The 21,356-nt window shown below is 40.4% G+C and overlaps 1 protein-coding gene across 1 annotated transcript in view; it reads left to right on the top strand.

Moving 5' to 3' along the window:
- Positions 1-21,356, top strand: part of HLCS (holocarboxylase synthetase) — a 209,240-nt gene that overhangs the window by 33,378 nt on the left and 154,506 nt on the right. The gene's annotated exons all lie outside the window — the stretch shown is intronic.

Genomic DNA, 21,356 nt, shown 5'->3' with positions numbered 1-21,356 from the left:
TTTAAACTAGTAAGAGTCCCTGTTTCACAGGCAAACAAAACTATAACTTAACATTCTGTTCATTTGCCCAATATTAATTGCAATTTAATATCTAAAATGTCCCAGGTAGAGAACTGTATGGATAGGATCAAGTTGATAGAATTTTCTCTAATATCGTTTCCCCAATCTCTATATCTTTCTCCATTCACACCCAGCTTTCAGATTGCACTATTTAAGAATCCAACAGTGATGCTAATTAATTTTTGCCAGTGGTTGCCAGCTAGTGGCATATTTTACATTTGCAGTTCCATTAAATAGATTCTTGTGAAACATATTGGACAGTTACATGATTTAAACAAAGTTTACAAAAAGCAAGTGGGAAATGAACGGTCACTTGAGGATTATTGGTTTTGCTGTGATATTAGGTTCCATAATGCTATAATATTTGCACGTGCAACATAATTCTTAATGTTTTTAATATACCTTTTCAAGCTGATAATTTAGCACATATCTAGAATAGTATCTGAAAGGAACTTGCAAGTATTGAATAAAACTTACATTTAAGATGCAATTAACCATCTAAGTATTAGAATAAATTAAGGGTACATAATCACTTAAGAGTTTTCTGACAGGTTATTAATTTCTCTAGGTGTATTTTGGCTTTTACTTACATAGAACCTTTCATTTGAGGTATTCAAATCCTTTAAAATAATTTCTGATTAAGATTCAGCACTTTGGAGTACATATATGTAATCTGAAGAATAGTTAAGTGACTAGTTTAAAGTCACACAGTAAGTCAATGGAACGAGAAATGTAGGAGTCCTGACTCCCAGGCATTTGCAGCATTTCCAACCTCAAGCATTTAAGTCATGAGTCAGGCTCCAAAATATTCATGAGTTGTAGTTTGTCGTCAATATTTAAAAAACTGTGGCTACTCTTGGTTTTCTTTCTGCTGTTTGAGGTTTTAGGGTTCATATTTTCAAACTTTATTCTGTACCCATGAGGATGAAAAACTTATGTTCTTTTAAAGTAAGCTGAGATTCTTTGAGAAGTGTCCCTATAGGTGCTCCATTTCAGGTACACATGTGCTGTTTATGCCTTTGATGGAAGATTTTTGGTAGGAGTGCCTGTTCGGCCTATGCATGTGCCTTATACGTACTCATGGCCTGTAATGAGAATTACTCCCAAGGGTATTCTGTGCCAAAAAAAGAGAAATTCTTTGCACAATATTTTAAAATTCTGCAAATTTTATTTGTCAAATAAATGTGGAGGCTCCAGCATGGCATTGGAGCGCACAGGCCACTGGCTGCACAGAGGTGGGAGATGACTATGCAGCTCTCCCCCTTCCCCCTTTGCCCCCGAGACACAGATTCAGTGGTGAGGCTGTACCAACCCTGACACAGCGCAAGGACCAGGCCTGCCACAGAAACACCTCAGTGCCCTGTCTCTCTGTGCCAGGTGTTCGCAGGGATGCTCAGCAAGGCAGGATCCAAGTGTGAAGGGGCTTAGTGCGAGGAGATCCAGGTGTGGGTTGAGAGGGTTTTGTGTGGTGCAGCCTGGGTTTGGGTGGCTCAGTGGGGAATCCAGGGGCTTGTTGGGGAGTTCTGGGTGGAACGGTAATGGGACTCTGCAGGGGAGTCCAGGTGAGGGTGGTTGGGGCTCAGCGGGATGGGGTCTGGGTAGGTGGAGGGATAGGACTCGGTGGTGAGGCATGGGTATGGGGGTCTGAGTGGGGAGTTGAGATGCTGGGGGAGTGGTGGTCAGTGGGGTGGAGGTCCAGGTGCAGCTGGTTGGGCCTTGGTAAGATGGGAATCCGGGTGCAGGTGGCTCATTGGGGTAGTCCAGGTGCAGGAGGACTGGGGGGCTTGTCAGAGGGGTTTTGGGTGCGAGGTGTGGGTGGGTGGGTGAGGTTCGTCGGGGATATGTCTTGGTATAAGGGAGTCTGGATGCACAGAGGTTGGGTGGATCGGAGGGCAGCTTCCTGTACAGTGACCACTCCCCCTGCAGCTGAGGAGCAATGGGGGCAGGAGGCGCGAGGTGTGTGTGTGTGGGGGGAGGGGAGAGGATTTTCAAACCTTCCTACAGCCAGGGGAGACATCTAGGGGTGGGTCTGACACAGCCGTGGATGTCGTGCTGGGGAAGAGGAAGTCACAGCCTCCCCAGCCAGCCAGGACAGGCAGCTGAGTCTGGCGCAGGGTTGGAGCCACCAGCTGGGTCTTCCCCATTCCTGCCCACTGCCCCACGGTGATTTACCTCTCTGCCAGCTGCCCTGGGCACCTGAAACGTACTGCTGGAGAGGGTCACCTGACTGCTCTTGTCAATTCTCTTTGCTTCCATGTCAGAAAGTAGTTTTTCTGTGGGGAAGCAAAGAAATCGGTGGCGGATATCAATTCTCCACTTGCGCAGTGGCACGCAGTTCCCCGCAGGAGTAGACAATATACAGGGCTGCATGGGCAAACCACCCTTGGTTCTTAAGCCTGAGATGGAGCATTGTGTGTCAGCTTTACTGTGCTCAGTTAGGTGGTAGGAAGACATCAAAAAAATATTTTGTGTGACAACAGATGGTGCTCCTGCCATGGTTGGAAAACAGAAAGGATTTGTAAAGTTACTTGAAGATCAAATTGGCCACGCGACAGTCAAATTTCACTGTATCATCCATCAAGAAAACCTATGTGCTAAAATTTCTAATTCAGAGCTTAATAATGTGATGAATACAGTGATGCGAATTGTGAATTTCCTTATTGCTTGATCTGCTTTAACTCTCAGACAGTTTCAAGCACTGCTAGAAGAGATGGACAGTGCTTATAACACCATTCCACTTCACAGTAACATTTGGTGGCTAAGTCGTGGCAAGGTTTTGGTGTGCTTTGTAAACTGTTTTGATGCAATCCAGGCCTTTTTGTTGGAAAAAGGACAAAACTACCCCGAACTGTATGATGACAAGTGGCTGTGTAAGCTCATTTTTCTAACTGACATCACTGCTCACCTAAAGGAATTCAACCTTTGTCTCAAGGGTGCAGGGCAAATGGTTCTGGATCTTTATGAAACCTGGAAGGCATTTGTTGTAAAACTAGCAGTGTTTTCTTGGGATATTCAAACTTATACTTTCTGCTACTTCCAACACATAAAAGAGCGATGGACATGTTGCACTGTCAGCGTCGATGAGATTAGAATGTACATGCAAGAACTGGAATCAGAATTTTCTGACAGATTTCCAGTAATTTGGCCCAATGCTTTCTTTTCTAAAAGACTAAAAAACTTTCTGAACAGTTCAACGAAAGCGACTTGAATTTGTCTGTGTTTCAGTGGATGGATGTTGAAGATTTCGAAATGCAGCTCATTCAGTTAAAAAGCTCAGAATTGTGGGCATCAGAGTTTGTAAATCTGCGGAGTGCACTTGAAGCTACCGAGAGAGCTCATGGGGCCTCTATTCTGACCTGCTGAATGCTCCTGTCAGTGAAATTTAGCTGTTTGAAGAAAATTATGTTTGCAGTGCTTTCAGCATTTGGATCCACATACCTCTGCAAACAGGTATTTTCACATGTGAAATCTGTCCTCTGTCCCTCTTGGAGCCAATTAACTACTGATCTCTCAGAAGCCTGTGTGCAGCTTAAAGTATCCAAATACATGCCAGACATTGGAAAACTCAGCAAGGAAAAGCAAAGGCAAGGATCACACTAAAATGATAAAATCTGCTTTTTAATTTAATTTTAAATGAAGTTTCTTACACATTTTAGAAACCTTATTTACTTTACATACAACAACAGTTTAGTTATGTAATACAGACTTACAGAGAGAGACTATCTAAAAATGTTAAAATGTATTACTGGCATGCGAAACCTTAAATTACAATGAATAAATGAAGACTTGGCACACCACTTCTGAAAGATTGCCGACCCCTGATCTAAACTAAATAAAATAAAAATAAATTTAACACCTTTATTGACTATTTTCCAGAGGAACATCAGGAACAATTTAAGACCATCATAAATGAAGGTCAGCTCTTGGCCATAGAAGCAGTTCTACTTCAGCACAGGGGAAAGGGTTCTATTCCAGATAGTTTCTGGTCCCCCATAGAACGAGGGATGGAGGCCAGTGTTAGATCTCGGGTATCTAACAACTATGTGAGATTCAGAATAATGACCCTTGCAGCTATAATTCCTTCTCTAGATTCCAGAGATTTGGTTTGTGACTCTTGATCTTTAGGACTTGTATTTCCATGATGTGATTCAGCTGTCTCACAAGAAGTTTCTTCAGTTTTACAGTTAACCACAGCCACTTCCAATATCAAGTGCTGTCTTTCGGCCTCTCTTCTGCCTCAGTAGTACACCTCTACCTCGATATAATGCTGTCCTTAGGAGGCAAAAAATCTTACCAAGTTATAGGTGAAACCGTGTTATATTGAACTTGCTTTGATCCACCAGAGTGCGTAGCCCCCCCCTGCCCCCAGAGCACTGCTTTACCGTGTTATATTCAAATTCATGTTATATCAGGTGGTATTATATTGAGGTAGTGTTGTATTCTCAAAGGTCATGGCAGTCATAATCTCTCATCTACATCATCTAGGCATAATTGTCTTCCCTTATCTCGATGATTAGTTACTTGGGTCAGTTATGTCAGGATGTCATAGCAACAGTATCTAAAAACATAAAAATGCCCATACTGAGTCAGACCAATGGTCTCTCTATCCCAGCATTCTGTCTTTTGACAGTGGCCATTGCCAGGTGCTTCAGAGGGAATAAACAGTATAGGCCAGTTATAGAGTGACTGTCTTCAGTCCCAGCTTCCGGCATTCGGAGATTTAAGGATACCCGGAGCATAGGGATTTGTCCTTGTCCATCTTGGCTAATGCCATTGACAGATCTGTCCTCCATGAACTTACACATTTCATTTTTTAATCCAGTTATACTTTTGACCTTCACAGCCTCCCCGGCAACAAGTTCCAATAGTTGACTGTGAATTGTGTGAAGAAGTACTTCCTTTTTGTTTGTTTTAAATGTGCTGACCTGTTTCATCAGGTGATCCCTTTTTTTGTATTTTTGTGAAGGGGTGAATAATACTTTCTTGTTCACTTTCTCCACACCATTCATGATTTTATAGACCTCTATCATGTCACTCCTTAGTCATCTCTTTTCTAAGATGAATACATTATTAATCTCTTGTCATATGGAAGCTGTTCCATACCATTATTTTGTTGCCCTTCTCTATACTTTTTCCAGTTTTCATCTATCTTTTATTGAGATGGGACAACCAGAGTTGCATGCAGTATTCAAGGTGTGAGTGTACATGGATTTATATAGAGGCATTGATATTTTCTGGCTTATCTATCCCTTGTCTTATGGTTCCTAACATTCTCTTAGCTTTTTTGACTTCTGCTGCACGTTGAGCAGAGGTGAGTAGTTCTCTGAAAACGATAAGATCTTTCTTGAGTGATAACAGCTAATGTAGACCCCATCATTTTGCATGTATAGTTGGGATTATGTTTTCCAATGTGCCTTATTTTGCATTTGTCAACAGTGAATTTCATCTGCCATTTTGTTGCTCCATCACCAGTTTTTGTGAAACTTCACTATCTTGAGTAATTTTGTATTGTCTGCAAATTTTGCGAAGTCGTTGTTTGTTCCTTTTTCCAGATAATTTGTGAATATGTTGAACAGCACTGGTTCTAGTACAGATTTTTGTGGAACCCCACTGTTTACCTCTCTCCATTGTGAAAATCTGACCATTTATTCCTACCCTTTGTTTCTTATCTTTTAATCAGTTACTGATCCCTGAGTCGAAATGACAAGGTCTTTGTTTCACACTTTAGGCCTCCGGATCAATCTTGCAAATTCTGTCTTGATCAGGGTCGGCTTCAGCTTTTATGCTTTTTTATGAAGAAGAAAAAAAAAGATAAAGCTGCGATCAGCAGCACTTTGGCAGCAGCTCTATCACACTGCTTCATTCTTCGGCGGCCGGTCCTTCCCTCCGAGAAGGACCGAGGGACCCACCGCAGAAGACCTGGATGTGCCACCCCTTTCCATTGGCTGCCCCAAGCACCTGCTTCCTGTGCTGTTGCCTGGAGCCAACCCTGGTCTTGATCATAGTTTGATGGCTAGATTTTATAGAGCTTCTCTAGATGCTGTGACAGCCAGGGCTTGCCTACCTTTGGACAGGTTTATAAATCTACAGATTCTTATTGCAAAGATTCAGTTAAGCCCTCAGATTTCAGCAAGGAATTATATTCAGCTCTTGGGCCATATGGTGGCATGCATCTTCTGACCCAGGATGGCAGATTACATTTCTAGCGTTTCTAGGGATAGCTCAGGGTAATGTGCATACCAAACAAGCACAGTGTCGACAAACAAGTCTCTCTTCCTTGTGGGGTTCTGGACTTGGTTGAAGAACCCCTCCAAACTCTTGTGCAAGAGTTCCCTTCTTTCAGGCTCCTCTGGCCATTATCACTTCAGTCATATCCATCTTGATATGGGGCATGCATCTCTCTGCTCACACCATCTAGAGCAAATAGTCTTCCCATTTTCTCTCTGGCACAGAGACTTCTTGCTCAACAGGAGCGCAACAGGAGATGATCAACAGTAGAAAGCAGTCCACACATCACGCTTCCCTACAGAAGCGGCGGATATATCACTTCTGATGTACCCATCAAGAAGTTTTTCTTGTCTGCTCTTCTCTTTCTGCTGTTGTAGACTATCTGCTAGAATTAAAAAGACCTGGTCTTTGGTCAGTGTTCATTTGGTGGCTATAGCAACCTATCATTTACTGATAAAAAGGGTTTTCGGTTTTTGCTCACTCCACTAGGTTGAGATTTCTGAGCCATCTGATGAATCTTTTTCTACAAATTATAGAACCCACTTCAATGTGGGATTTGAATCTTGTCCTTAAATGCCTTATAAAACACTCTTTTGATCTACTAGCCACATGTTCATTGGTTCACTTAGTGATGAAAACTGCTTTCTTGGCCACCATTTCTTCTACCTGAAGGGTTAGAGAACTGGGGGTTTTAATGGTGGACCTCCAATTTACAATGTTCTTTTGGGAAATGGCCTCCTTATGACCAAATACTAAATTTTTTACCTAACGTGCTTTCTGAGTTTCATGTTAACTAGACCATTGATCTCCAGTTTTCCCCCCCCAAATGACATCACGCTCGGCAGAAGCTGCCTTCTGTATCTTGGATGTTATACGGGTGTTAGCCTCCTATTTGGACAGAACTAAACCATTCAGAAAGTCACCAAGGCTGTTTGTGGATCTGTCTGCAATTGAAACAGTCTTCATCCAGTGGCTTTCAAGATGGATCTCTGGTTGTATCATTTCGTATTATGACTCTGCCACCATTCAACCCCCTTGTAGAGTGTTAGCCCATTCTACAAGGTAGCAATCTACTTCTGTGGCATTACTTAGGAATATTGCAGTAGTTGAAATTTGCAAAGTGGCAACCTGGACTTCAATCCATACTTTTTCCAAGCACTATGCCTTTGTGCATGCCTCTAAATCAGAGACTGCCGTGGGCAGTGCAGTTAGTATTAGATTCTGTTCCAGATTTCCCTCCTCCCTGTGGGGTTACTACTTGGGAGTTACCTGAAGTTGAGCACATATAGGGACACTATTTAAAGAAGGAGAGGCTATCCTATGGGAATTCCGCTATCTTGCTTTCTGTTTTAGAGTTTCCTCTGTGAGACTTCACAGTAGAGAAGGAACTGAAGGCTGTTTGGCTCCATAGACATATATATCTTTGCAGTGGGGCACACGGATGTGTGGAGCACATGGGGGCCGAACAGACATTGCTACAAAAAAATCTATGATCAAAGGTGCAAGGAACGTATACGCACCTGAAGTGGAGCATCCTTAAGGGGACATGTCTCGAAGAACTCCAGTTATTGCACAAAGCGAGTAACCTATCTTTCTCATGTAAATGCATCACTGGGGCTTCAAGAAAAACACAAAATATCACAAGTATTGACACTTTCCTTCTGAAAATCAGGACACATTAAAAGAGCCCAAGCTGGGCGCACAGAATTGCTAGTCACTTCAGCAAACCTGGGCATGTGTGGTAGTTTAGTCTTGCTAACAACAGAGGACCTGTTAGTTTTTATACAAATCACTAGACTTAAATTTGGAGTTCAGTTAGATGTTCAGGCTTCCATAGATAGAATCAAATTGGAGAGATTAGTTTTAAATGTGTTATGCACAGGTGAAAGAGAAGAGCTACCTTTTTTTTTTTTGTCGAATGGATGAAGAAACCAATGAGATGTACACTTGTACACAATTCAAGTAAGCTACATAGTTTGAATGGAGCACCCTTCCTCTGAACTGAGACTTGGAAAGACAGTTCATGCATTTACTGCCTTTTGCATATGCAAAAACTGAATTGATTCAGCATGTGAGGGAAATTATATTAGGAGAAATCTGTGTATACCTATGAAGTTGCTACAAGTTGCCTATGTCAATTAAAGCACTGCAAGTAGAAGAGCAGTATAGAAAATGGGAAGATTTGGGGAAGAAATATCTAAATATTTAAAGTGGTGATTTTGAAACTTGAATAATTTAAATTTCATCACTCCAAGAAAATACACTAGGCATAGGATGACCAAGTTTAAGAAAAAATGTTAAGTGATTAGGTCAATATATCACGACGTGGAATTGTTTGTTGGTGCAGACACTCTAGATTTATGCGCTGATATTCTTCCAAAACAAAGCAAGAGGATTCAGCTGTCCCGTATTCAAGTTGGAGATCAGATGAATTGGAGGCTCTCCTAAATAAACAATAAATTTTATATTGTACTCTATTGTTAAGAGTAATAATTTTACATTCTGAAAATTAGATCAAATTATTCACAAGATTGGGGGCAACATTCTTTGGTCATTTGTTTGTGGGCAGCTAAGATTCAGAGTTAAGCGTCTGACAAGAAAACATGGTGGTTGTATTTTTCATGTTGTCTTGTTCTGTCAGGTAAAGAAAAATGAGCTACTTTTGCTGCTGTGATTGTCTAGAAGCATTTGTTTATTCTGCCTCTGTTTTAGACTAATGTGCTCCAGCGATTGCTAGTTTCACTCTTGTTCCTTGTCTGTGTGTTGCATTTGGCCTTATGTTTTAGCATTGTCCTTGTTTTCATACAAATTAAAATGCCACTGCCACTACTAGTCCAAGACTGCGAGATGACATCTCCCTTCTAAAATGTATTTCAAATTTACATAAAAGTTCTAATACCTAAATATTATAGATAATGTCAATCTGGTCATATGGACTAGAGCTAACATAATTCTCCACTAGTGCTGCCAGGTGTTGAGTGATCACTGTCACTGTGTCCACAAATGCATTTTATCCCTTCTCTCTCTCTTTCTCAGTAAAGAATAAGGTTATAGGGACTTCAGGAGAATAGCAGCACTAGGGCCACTTGCTCCTCACAAATCAGACTCCTTATTAAGTTGTGAGGTGTGCTTTGCTTCATACACATAGATGCATGGTAATTAGGGCTATTTTAAATTCATTTTGGACGACCCATATTCTGCCGTTGCCTTGCTGTAGGACAGTGAAAGCAATATTTGAAGCAAGAACAATATATTATGAAAGGCAGGTTACTTGATAGCTGAAAGTTAAATGTGTGTGTGCTCACTGTTTGTTGTTGACTCCATAGTTTTAAATGTCATTTTAGAGATGGCCATTAAAACCTTTTCCTTCAAAAATGTATAAAATGAAATGGAAAATTGTCAGTTTTAATGTTGCTACAACGAGCAAATTCTTTGTCACTAGGCAGCTGTGTGGGATCAAAGCACTGAAATAATGTGAATAATGGTTGCTATAGCTGTTGAATCTGGCACCCACATGTTCAGTTTCAGCTTCATGTATGTAGATTTTTTTTGGGACAACTTTGCCTCTAAAGACACAGAAATGGCTAATCCATTCATTTTTGCCATGTAAAAGATATTTCAGCTATAAAGACTAGGATTGTCTTTCATTGCTGTGAATTCCAGCATAACATTTTCTAGCTTGTGCAAAGCCTTACAACAAGAATATTCTCCTTAAAAAGATTAGAAAGAGTTCAGTCACAATGGTGATTTAAGTCCATCTTGAAATATAATATGTCCACAACTAAACTTCTTAAAAATGCTCCCTAACTCAGGCTCCCTCAGCCCGAGTCAGGTTTTGCAATATGTTCCAAATGGGTGACAGCCAAATGACTATATTTAATCATAGCTTACAGTAACACAATATACATGATGGATTCTCCCATTCTCTGTAGTACAATCTAAATTCAGGCCATCCAGTTTTGTCTTGAGTTTTTCTGCCTTGAGCCTCCATTCCAAATATTTTTGTTCTTCTGATGCTATTGGCTGTCTCAGATTCTAAGTTTTTTTTGTCAGCCAAAGTAACATAAGGTTTCCCATCCTAAGCAAATCTAAATTCTGTAGGATGGGAAACATATGCTCAGCAGGCATTGTAATAAACCTAGCTTTCAGTATACATTTTTGAGACAGCAAAGAATCCTGTGGCACCTTATAGACTAACAGATGTTTTGGAGCATGAGCTTTCGTGGGTGAATACCCACTTCGTCGAATGCATGTATCCGACGAAGTGGGTATTCACCCACGAAAGCTCATGCTCCAAAATGTCTGTTAGTCTACAAGGTGCCACAGGATTCTTTGCTGCTTTTACAGATCTAGACTAACATGGCTACCCCTCTGATGCTTGATTTTTGAGACAATAGCCTCTATGAAGTCTTTTTACCTCATAGATGATGATATAGCTTATAGAATATGAGATTAAGGCTTCTTCTCATCTGCAAGTTGTGGAATATTTAAAAAAAAGTCTCTAAAACTAAAATATTTAGTGAGTACTAGCTGTGCTAAAGAAGGTTGCAAATTTATCTCCTCATTGCATTTTACAAAACAAACTGGTAATAGCAGAGTAATAAGAATGGCCAGGCTGGGTCAGACCAATGGACCATCTAGCTCAGTTTCCTGTCTTCTGGCACTGGCCAATGCCAGATGCTTCAAAAGGGAATGAACAGAATAGGGCAGTCATCAAAAATGAGTTTACTGTGGATTTATACAGAGGCATTATGATATTTTCTGGCTCATTATCTATTACTTGCCTTATGGTTCCTAACATTGTTAGGCTTTTTAACTGTGGCTGCACATTGAGTAGAAGTTTTCAGAGAACTATCTACAGTGACTCCAAGTCCTCTTTCTTGAGTGGTAATGGCTAATTTAGAGCAGATCATTTTGTATGTATAGTTGGTATTATGTTTATGTTTACTACTTTGCATTTATCAACATTGAATTTCATTTGCCATTTTGTTAACCAGTCATCCAGTTTTGTGAGATCCCTTTGTAACTCTTTGCAGTCAGATTTGGACTTAACTATCATGCACAATTTTGTATCATCTGCAAACTTTTCAACCTCCCTATTTACCCCTTTTTCAGATCATGCATTTCACATGAACAGCAGAGTAATAAATGCAAGGAGTAGATTCTAATGGTCTTGAGCACATATAGGGACACTATACATATAAGGACACAGTAGAAGGAGAGGCTATCCTATGGGAATTCCGCTAGAGGCCTTTCAGTTGTGCTCACAGTATCAACATGGGATTTACAGCACAGCACTTTCATGTGTGCAACTTTTCATAACCTCTTAGTCCAAAAGGTGGGATAGTATAGACGTGCATTTAGTCTACTCTTTTTTGCGCAGTGTGACTGCAATATTTATAAGAAGCTCTGGGCACTGCTGAAGGCATCACATTAAAATAGCTAGAAATCTCTGTAATTTGGGAAAACTGGAGGCAGTTGTGACCTGTTTGTTTGTGAACTGAAGTTATTTTACCACAAGGTGTCACTTCTGAGCTGGATTTACAGAGTAGTTAGTAACCACTTTGTAAAATAAGGAGGGAGAATAAGATTTTCATTATGCATTGTGCATAGGCTTATACATGTTCAGAGTGGCTGAAACATTTAATCATATTTGACTTTCTCCAATTGTAAAACTAGTGAAATATCACAAGAATTCAGAGGCTGTGTAATATCAAAGTACAGAGACACCTATAGGACAGACCATCTTTATTAAGCATCCTCCTGTCTTAAGAGTTTATCCCAAATGTGGAACTGGATTATACTCAAGAAGACAACTTTTATTAAACTATTTTTTGTTAGTGTATTTAGTGTGCAGTTGAGAGAGAGTTGTTATAATAAATAAGAGAATTGGGAAAAGCTCCTATGGTCTGTTTTTTTGTAGCTAGGAAGAAAAAGCAAGTTCTCGTTTCTTTTTAAATGGCAGTAATAAACTTTTGTTCTATATTAAACAAGTAAGAGAAGCTGCACCTTGAATTCATGTAGTATTACATATTCATGGTTGTTTGTATGCCATGTGTTGGACAATACTTAAAAAAAAATATAGAACATTTTGGTGACATGTTACTTTGGTATATGTTCGAATAATTTGGAAAAAGTAAGGAGATCTTATTGGAGCATATCTACATTATATGTAGCAATTTCCAAAAATGCTGTTCATGGTACTGTAAGAATAAACAAGTTAATACATTTTATCCAAAGTTAGCCCCAAATATTATTATAGATTTATCTCTGATGTTAAATTGCTACATGCTGACACCTGACCAAAGTGAAACATACTATACTCTTATTGCATTTAAAGGCTTGCTCCAGGTAAGCATGTACAGTATACTGTTTGAGTCCTCATTCTCCTTTGATAGCCCTGTTCTTTACACTTAATTTTAAATTGGAGGACAGAAAATATTAAATAATTCTACCAGTAGCTCACAAGGGTGATTTAAAAGAAGGAAATGTGAGTGTCAAGCTCAGATTTCTATTAGTCCATCACATCCACAGTATATAACTACAGTTCAGAGAGTGAATGCTCTCTGCTCCTGAAATTGGATCTCTCAGATAGCATCCTCTGCTGTGAGCCATTATGTTGGGCTAAGTCTTCTTGCATTCAGCTTGTCTTTGTTGCAGTTGCAGTGGGGATCTAAATAATAAAAAAGAATCCACAGTGACAATTAATAATCTGATCTATACAGTCTGTGGTTCTGTATCACATACATGCACATGATTCTAGTGTAATCTAAAGAGAGTAAGTAATAGAATCCAAAACAGTTTACAACATTCAGAGAGTCATAACTGAAAAATATCCGTTTGAGTCAGAGTTTTATGATATTGCCCAAGAACATATGGATGGTTTTAGATAGGTAGGCTCCCGGGCTTGTGAAGAACTTTCTGGAGATCTATAGCAATTTGACAATGGTTCATTTAACTGTGACATCACTGGTAAAGATCTGGCAAAAATGGAGTATTTCCAAACCTACTAAGCTTAAGATTCCCTGGCATTCAGTGTGACCTGTAGCTAATTTATGCCTGAAAAACCTGGAAAATGAAAACAGGGTTGGCATCTGGAGTCTTGTGAAATGCTATCATATTGCCATTGCTCAGAAATAAAGGTACAGTCCTGTCACAAGAAAGATCAGTATTTCAGTTCCTTAAATATACCTCTACATGAATTCGGTTATAACGTGGTAAAGCAGCGCTGCGGGGGGGTGGGGCTTCGCACTCTGGCAGATCAAAGCAAGTTTGATATAACACAGTTTCACCTAAACACGGTAAGATTTTTGGCTCCCGAGAACAGAGTTATATTGGGGTAGAGGTGTATATAAATTACTGCTTACATTTTGCCTCTTTAACTAAGCTATTGTATAGAATGTAAACAAAATAAGATTATAAAATATATACCAAATTAAAATTAGAAAATCCAATTCTATTGTCCCTATACACTTGAAATATATTGCTCCCAAGAAGAGATGTACCTTTGGCATTGTCTTTATTTTAAACAAACATTTATGACAGTGTGTATTTGCTGATCACAATGAACGCACTTCTCTCTTCGATGACACCTACCAATTCTTTGGTAATTGATTTTTCCATACTATAATGAGGAGTTGATTTGATTCTTTGAAGAAGAAAAACAGGTTTTAGACTGTGGCAAGAATTTGTCTACCATTTTAATTTCTTTTTAAAAAAATTGAACCTATCTGGGAAAATTATGATCATGGTTAATAAAAACCTCACATTACTTAGGAAACGTTAGCAATATTCTTTCATTTGTGGGTGGGTGGGTGGTGGTGGAGGTTTAAATCTAAAGTTTTACACAGCATAATGCTTTATAGTAGTAGTTGCTAAGAAGAGATGGATAACTGTTTTGGATTCTGTTGTATGAATCACTTGAAGGTTCATTTTAAGAAGTAATTTGAGCTCCCTACAAATTAAGAAAATCCTGAAATTCCAGATGCACTGTGAATGGAATCTGGCATATGGTTGTCTTGTTGGCATGGTGCAGATCTTACAATGAAGGGCTAAGTAAATAGCAGCTGTTAGATTAAAGCAAATCTTGAAAAGCCTGGGTACAGTTTTTACAACTATGAATATTTGTAAGTGTCTTTTAGCTTTTTTTTAGCTTTTGTTTTATTTGGTTTTCTTAACGTAAATTGGAATACTCAGTTATCAGGTACTGAACTGAGGATAACTCTAACTGTGACAACATTATAAGAAAATTAACAAGCAAGTTAACACAATAGCATTGAATACTTGTTTTTTATTGTACAAGGCTTTGTCTTTGTGAGGCTTTCAGATCCATTTCCCACCATTGATAACACCAGTTCATCTCTGATATTGGTAGCCCTGGTGAAAGTGCTAAATTAGGTAAGGTACAGTGGACTCAAATATTCTTATTACTATATTGCAGTGGTCACCAACCTTTTTCATCTGGTGGGCGCTGGATGACGAGCCGCCGAGGACCGTGGCTTGTGGAGGAGCATCCGCTGAAATGCTGCCAAGAAGCGGCAACATCTATAGACGTCGCCGCTGAAATGCCGCTGACAAACAGTGTCATCCAGAGACGTTGCCGCCAAAATGTCGCCAAAAATCAGTAGCATTTTGGTGGCGACACTGCTGGATGATGCTGCCTCTCGGCGGCATTTCAGTGGATGCTCATCCACCAGACAGTACGCAGGCACACATAGATGCCCTGGCGGGCACCATGGCACCAATGGGCACTGCATTGGGGACCACAGCTATATTGTACAGAACTGCTCTTTACAGGATTAAGTGACCTGGTACCTAATCCCAGTGACTGGTTTGAGCCCTGACTATTCTGACATTCCCACTTACTAACACTGAAGCTCCCCTCTCTCTGCACTCGTTCAGTTTTGGCAGCTTTCTTGGTGTGGAAGCTTTGTAAGAATAGAAGACTGATGAATTCTGAAGCATATGTAACAAGGAATGCTGCTATATGGTTGATGGTGATGTGAGAATAAAAAGCTTCAGTGAAGCAACAGGATTTCAAGTGATAAACATAAACTGAATAGACAATTAGACCATCTTAAGCACCCTCCATGAGATCAGTCTGGGTGGTGCTTGATTTTCAAGGAGGCCACATCCATTTGGAATTTTCTATGATGATGACTGGCACTGCCAACCCTGAGTATTCAAAAATCATGAGTCAAGCCTCCCAAAATCAGGGGTGCGTCAAAACCACATGAAACTTTTCTAAAATAATAAATTTGGTGTTATTTTTCTATGCCTTCTGGTATTTGAGCCTTTAGGATGCACCTGGGTTATGTTTTCAAGCTTTTCTAATGCTCAGGGCAGTGGAGAAAATTAATTTTTTTTGAAAGGAAATCTGAGATCTCACTAGTTAAATCCAGGAGTCAGAGGTTTAAGAAACACATCGAGTATTATGTGATAGAATGCATAAGTTGGCAAAATTGTATTACTGTAAGATACTTACTTTGCTTTTTTGAGTTTCTGTTGAAAGGATTTTTCAGTGGTAGCAAGTATGTTTAATGAATCATACAGATATAATATTTGAAATGGATATTTCGGGGCATATGAGAGTTGGATGCTGTTGCCTCTGTTCTCACTCAACTCCTTTGATGTGTGTTTTGGCTACTGTTCTGGCTTTTACTATTGTGTTTAAGAGGCCAGCAAGTAAATGAGTATAGAAATATCTAAACATAAGACATTTTTCCTACAAAAAGACTAGGGGCAAATCTGAGGATTAGTAAATGCTGACCTGGATTCAGCCTACCCTATAATAAAGGGTCTACAGTGCTCATAGCACTTTGCAAACCCTTTGATCTGGGAGAGTTTATGGTAGCTCGCAGCTTTGTAGCTTCTGCTGCCGCCTCTTACTCCTATGCAGTACCAGCATAAAACAGATCTACCAGTGAACTTTGGCTAAAGAAGACATGCTGCTGCAATGGGGCCCTACCTGAGAGGAACAGGTATGTGGTTGAAAAAGGTATCCCATAACTGCCTACTGCAGAGTTTCTTCCTCTGAGCCTCTGGTAATGGCCACTGTTGGTGACTGCTGCTCTGATCCACTGGGATATTTCCTGTGTGAAGGAAAGAAAGGAGTGTCTGCTATAGACGTGGTGAGAGGGAAACTGGGAGATGAGCAAAACAGGAGGATATTTGCTGAAGGAGAGGGAGCAGGTGAGTGGGTTCTTTTGAAAAATTAATCCCCAAGCTCCCAATTTATAGATTGTTGAGTCTCTGGGAGGACTAAATCCAGTGTGATGCATATCTATTATTTTAATATGTGACTTATGAAATTTTTGGAATTCTGTGCAACTGTTTTTCCTTTATTCTTTGAAAACTGAGAGAATACTTTCAGTCAGGTAGGTGGTACTGTCTGAAGTTTTAGCTCTAAAGATGATTTTTGATGTTGCAAGTCTATTGGGAAACTTGGAGCTTAATAGGTACAGAGCAGGTACCTATCTTTAAGAAAAGGGGGCAGGACAGTCAGGAGAAGTTTTTGAGAAAGAAAAGAGAATATACAAACTTAAAAATTGCATCATTAATCTGGAAATGAGACCAGGTTTTGATGATGAGGTGTTCCTTTTCCCAGAAAAAGTAAATGAATTTAAAGCAAGAAGGGCTGAAGCAGAGAGGGTGGAGGAAGAACAAGGTCATTGGACATGTTGAATAATATGCAACTTGAATTATTCCTGCATTTAGAACTACATGACTGCCAGAATTTGGGACTGGATGACAGGATGGATTACGCGATAACTGCCCTGTTCTGTTCATTCCCTCTGAAACATCTGTTAGACTATTGTTGGAAAACAGGGTACTGGGCTAGATGGACCATAGGTTTGACCCAGTATGGCCATTCTTGTGCTCTTACGTACATTAACTGACTATCTTATTCGTTCCTATCTATAACTCAGCATTGTGATAAATAAGCACTGTATTTTTCTCTGTCTTTTTGTGGGAAAGGCAGACACTTTTGTGATGCACTGAATATATGGATTTTTTTTTTCCTGTTTACTGTGGGGGTCGGCAACCTATGGCACGCGTGCCGATTTTTAATGGCAAGCTGCTGCCTGCTGGGGTCCTTCTCTGCCCCAGCCTGCTCTTCTCCACCCCCCGTCTACTGCTCTCTCTCGTGGGGGCAGGGGGCAGAAGCAAGCTTGGTCCTGCCGGCTGCTGCTGTACGGCAGACTCTGCCGGCCGCCAAGCTTCCCCCTCCTCTGCCTCTTCCCCCAGCGTGGTGTGTCGTACCTCACCTCCTCTCCCTCCCTGCTGCCGATGGCCCTTGCGAGGGAAGGGAGAAGAGCAGCCCCAGTGCCCTCTCCGCTCAGACTGGTAAGGAGACGGGGAAGGGAGGCAGGAGTGGGGCTTTGGTGAAGGGGGGTAGGAGTAGGGTGTATCCTCCAGCCCCCTGCTGTGAGCTGCTCACACCCCATGCCCTGTCTCCTGCACCCCCTCACACACCTCAGCCCTCTGCCCTGACCTCTGCATCCCTTGCACCCCAGCTCCCTGCATCCCCCGCACGACCCCATCCCTGACTCCTGCACCCTTCATTCATACCCAGCCCCCCCCACCCCATGCCCTGACTCCTGCACCCCCCACTCCTGCCTCCAGCCCTCTGCCCTGACTCCTGCACTCCCCACACATACCCAGGTCCCCCACACCCTATGCCCTGACTCTTGCATCCCCCACATCCCCACCCTGAGCACCAAATAGGAGCTCCTGCCCCCCCCCCCCGACATTCTCACCTGCACCCCTTGCACCAAATGGGAGCTGCCCAGGTAAGCGCTCCACACCCAAACCTCCTGCCCCAACCCTGAGCCCCCTCCCTCATTCTAGCTCCTGGCCAGACCCTGCACCCCAACCCCCAGCCCTGTGCTCAGTGCGCCCCCACCCTCAGCTCAGTCCAGAGAGAGAGAGGAAGAGAATGGGCTAGAACCAGGGAGAAGGTAGAGACCCATTCTATGTGGGCAGGGCCGGGACCCCAGGCTGACAGTGGGTTGAGCGAGACTGGTGGCTGGGACTCCAACTGGCAAGGGACCAGCAGCCAGAACCCCAGACTGGCAGTGGGCTGAGCGGGGCGCCAGGGTACGGAACTGCAGACCGGCAGCAGGTTGAGCAGCTCGGCCTGCTGCTGGTCTGGGGTGCTGGCCCCACTTAGCCCGCTGCCGTTCTGGGGTTCTGGCTGCTGGCCCCTTGCCAGATGGGGTCCCAATCACCGGCCCCACTCAGCCCACTGCCAACCTGGGGTTCTGGCCGCAGGCCCTGCTCAGCCCACTGCCAGCCTAGGTGAACGGAACCCCAGGCCGGCAGCGGGCTGAGCAGGCCAGCAGCTTAAGATCAGCATTTTAATTTAATTTTAAATGAAGCTTCTTAAACATTTTGTAAACCTTGTTTACTTTACCTGCAACAGTAGTTTAGTTACATTACATAGAGACCTATAGAGAGAAACCTAAAAAACCTTAAATTTAAGTGAATAAATGAAGACTTGGCACACCACTTCTGAAAGGTTACCAACCCCTGGTTTATGGTATTTGGAGGATGTTTTTGGTCTCTTAATTGAATCTTTTACAATATATTTCTGTGCTTGAGAGTTTTCCTTGTCTATTGTCTTGGATTTTTCAGGCTCTGAAACCCACCCCCAGGGGAAGGTCTACACTGGTTTTTAAAGTCTTGCAACCAGAGCCCCGTGAGCCCAAATAAATTGACCCTGGCTCTGAGACTCATGCTGTGGGTTTTTCTTTGCAGTGTAGACATACCTTTGACTCTAGCCAATTTTGCATTAATATTTCATATTCACGAACACTAAATTCACTCACATTATATTAAAAAAAGCATTGAAAGTAAAATAAATGTGATGGAAAATTTAAAACTAAGAACTGTATATTGTCAATGCCAACAACAATATATTTTACTAAGCTTTCGGTTGTTTTACTAATTCTGTCACTGTTTCCCAGACTTTCAACAAGCTATTTTATCTGTAATAAGAAACTTTTTGCTTATTCTTGCTATAAATAGACCATAATACTATACATTCATTTTAACTAGGCTGATCATATCATATATCTGATTTATTGGCCTATTAATTAGGGAACAAAATTTGCATTCTGTATTTTTATGCAGTACTGCTTACTTTAAGTGAGATGTTTAAGTTATCTATATGCTGTATTAATTACTTTATATTTTTAACCTTAACTATTTGTTTTTGTAAAAAAAAAAAAAAAAGCACACTAATCAAATTCTTCCACAATTCTTTACTTTTAAAGTGTAGCAAAAACGCTTAGTGATTAATTGGAAAGTTTGTGCGCTTTTTTCTTTATTCCCTGTGTATTTGTTACACATTTTTGGTTGTGATGTATGTATGCATATACATTTGTTTTGCAGTATAGTCACTCTTCAGAAAATAACAGCTTCATTCTTACTACTCAATAGGTGTCACTGCTAAAAAGTTGGTTAATACTAAACAAAAAAAATAATTATAAGTTACAGAGCTTCTTGTAAATGCGCTTCATGTTTTGATGGTGTAATAATATCTGTTAGCCCCTCTGTAGTTAAGGATCTGTCATTATTTCTGTTTGTTCCTTATTTTTGGATTATTAGCTGCCATGTAGTGGAATTCTTTGCAAGGTAGACTACAGTTGTTCTTATCCTTCATATCTTTCCAGTAAAAATATATTTTAAAATCTACCGCAATAGTTACCTTTATTTATCACATTGTGCTCTGTGATGTCACAGCACTTGTAGAGTATGCAGTGTAGATGATCCTCTACTAGTTAGTTCCTGAAATACATAGATAGGAACTGCTGAATGAGGTTTGAGCATTAATTTTAAGTTCCTTTAATTATGTTTCCTTTCAGTTAAAGTAGTAGTATAAATGTGTTTCTTGTTGAAAGCACCGAACAGAGTTACCTGGACATGCAGTATCTTGTTCTTCTCTCATGTATTTTTTTGTTCATATATTTAAAAAGGGTGCAAATGAAAAATATGTTTGGAGTTTGTTTCAAAAAAATTGCTCTTGGTCTAAAACTTTGCATTTCATATTCAAGCCTAGGATAAATCTTTACAAGAGATTTATGAATGCTGGGAGAAAAGGAGATTTACCAACAGCTGAACTTGTGCAGCTGTAATTAAAACTTCTCAAACAAGATTTGAAACTGACTTTGCTTGCTTGACAAAAGATTTAATATCCATACTTTGTCAACGTATGATACCTTATTCAGTTAACTCTGCATTAAAATTATTTTTTCCACATAAAAGCTATGTCGAACTTAAATCTGTATTTAGAACTCCATAAATAACAAAATTGATGTTAGCTTCATATTATATGCCTGAAAATCCCTTCATTATATGTAAATAAGAAACTGACTTCTAATTAAGTATTAATTAATTATAATGGGGTAGGCAACCTATGACACGTGTGCTGAACGCGGCACACGAGCTGATTTTCAATGGCACTCACACTGCCGGGATGCTCGCCACCAGTCCGGAGGGCTCTGCATTTTAATTTAATATTAAATGAAGCTTCTTAAACGTTTTAAAAACCTTATTTATTTTACATACAACAATAGTTTAGTTATATATTATAGACTTATAGAAAGAGACCTTCTAAAAATGTTAAAATGTATTACTGGCATGCGAAACCTTAAATTAGAGTGAATAAATGAAGACTTGGCACACCACTTCTGAAAGGTTGCTGACCCTTGAACTATAATATCCTAAAATATCTAAATAAAATTCTGTTGCCTGTTAGAGTGTAAAACATAGATTGTATATTGCCTTTTAATATAAATATTTTTGATAAAAGTAGCCATTTTTGGGTAGTCCTCAAAATCATCATAAGAACAAATTAGCAAATTTTGCTCATTCAAATACAGGAGTTCTTGTTTAAATAGACTTTTGGCCTTTCAGAATTGAGTATGGTTCTCTTTCATACATAACATGCTGTTTTATTATGCATGTACGGTATTAATTTTTCTTACGGTATGCTTTCAGTTCAGGATGGTGTTTAGCCTTTGACCTAGCCACTTTCTTACAATAAACAGTTTGTTGATGAGAGC

This window comes from Chelonoidis abingdonii, chromosome 1, assembly GCF_003597395.2.
Source record: "Chelonoidis abingdonii isolate Lonesome George chromosome 1, CheloAbing_2.0, whole genome shotgun sequence".
Classification (NCBI taxonomy): domain Eukaryota; kingdom Metazoa; phylum Chordata; order Testudines; family Testudinidae; genus Chelonoidis; species Chelonoidis abingdonii.
This window is presented reverse-complemented; position numbering and strand designations above follow the sequence as displayed.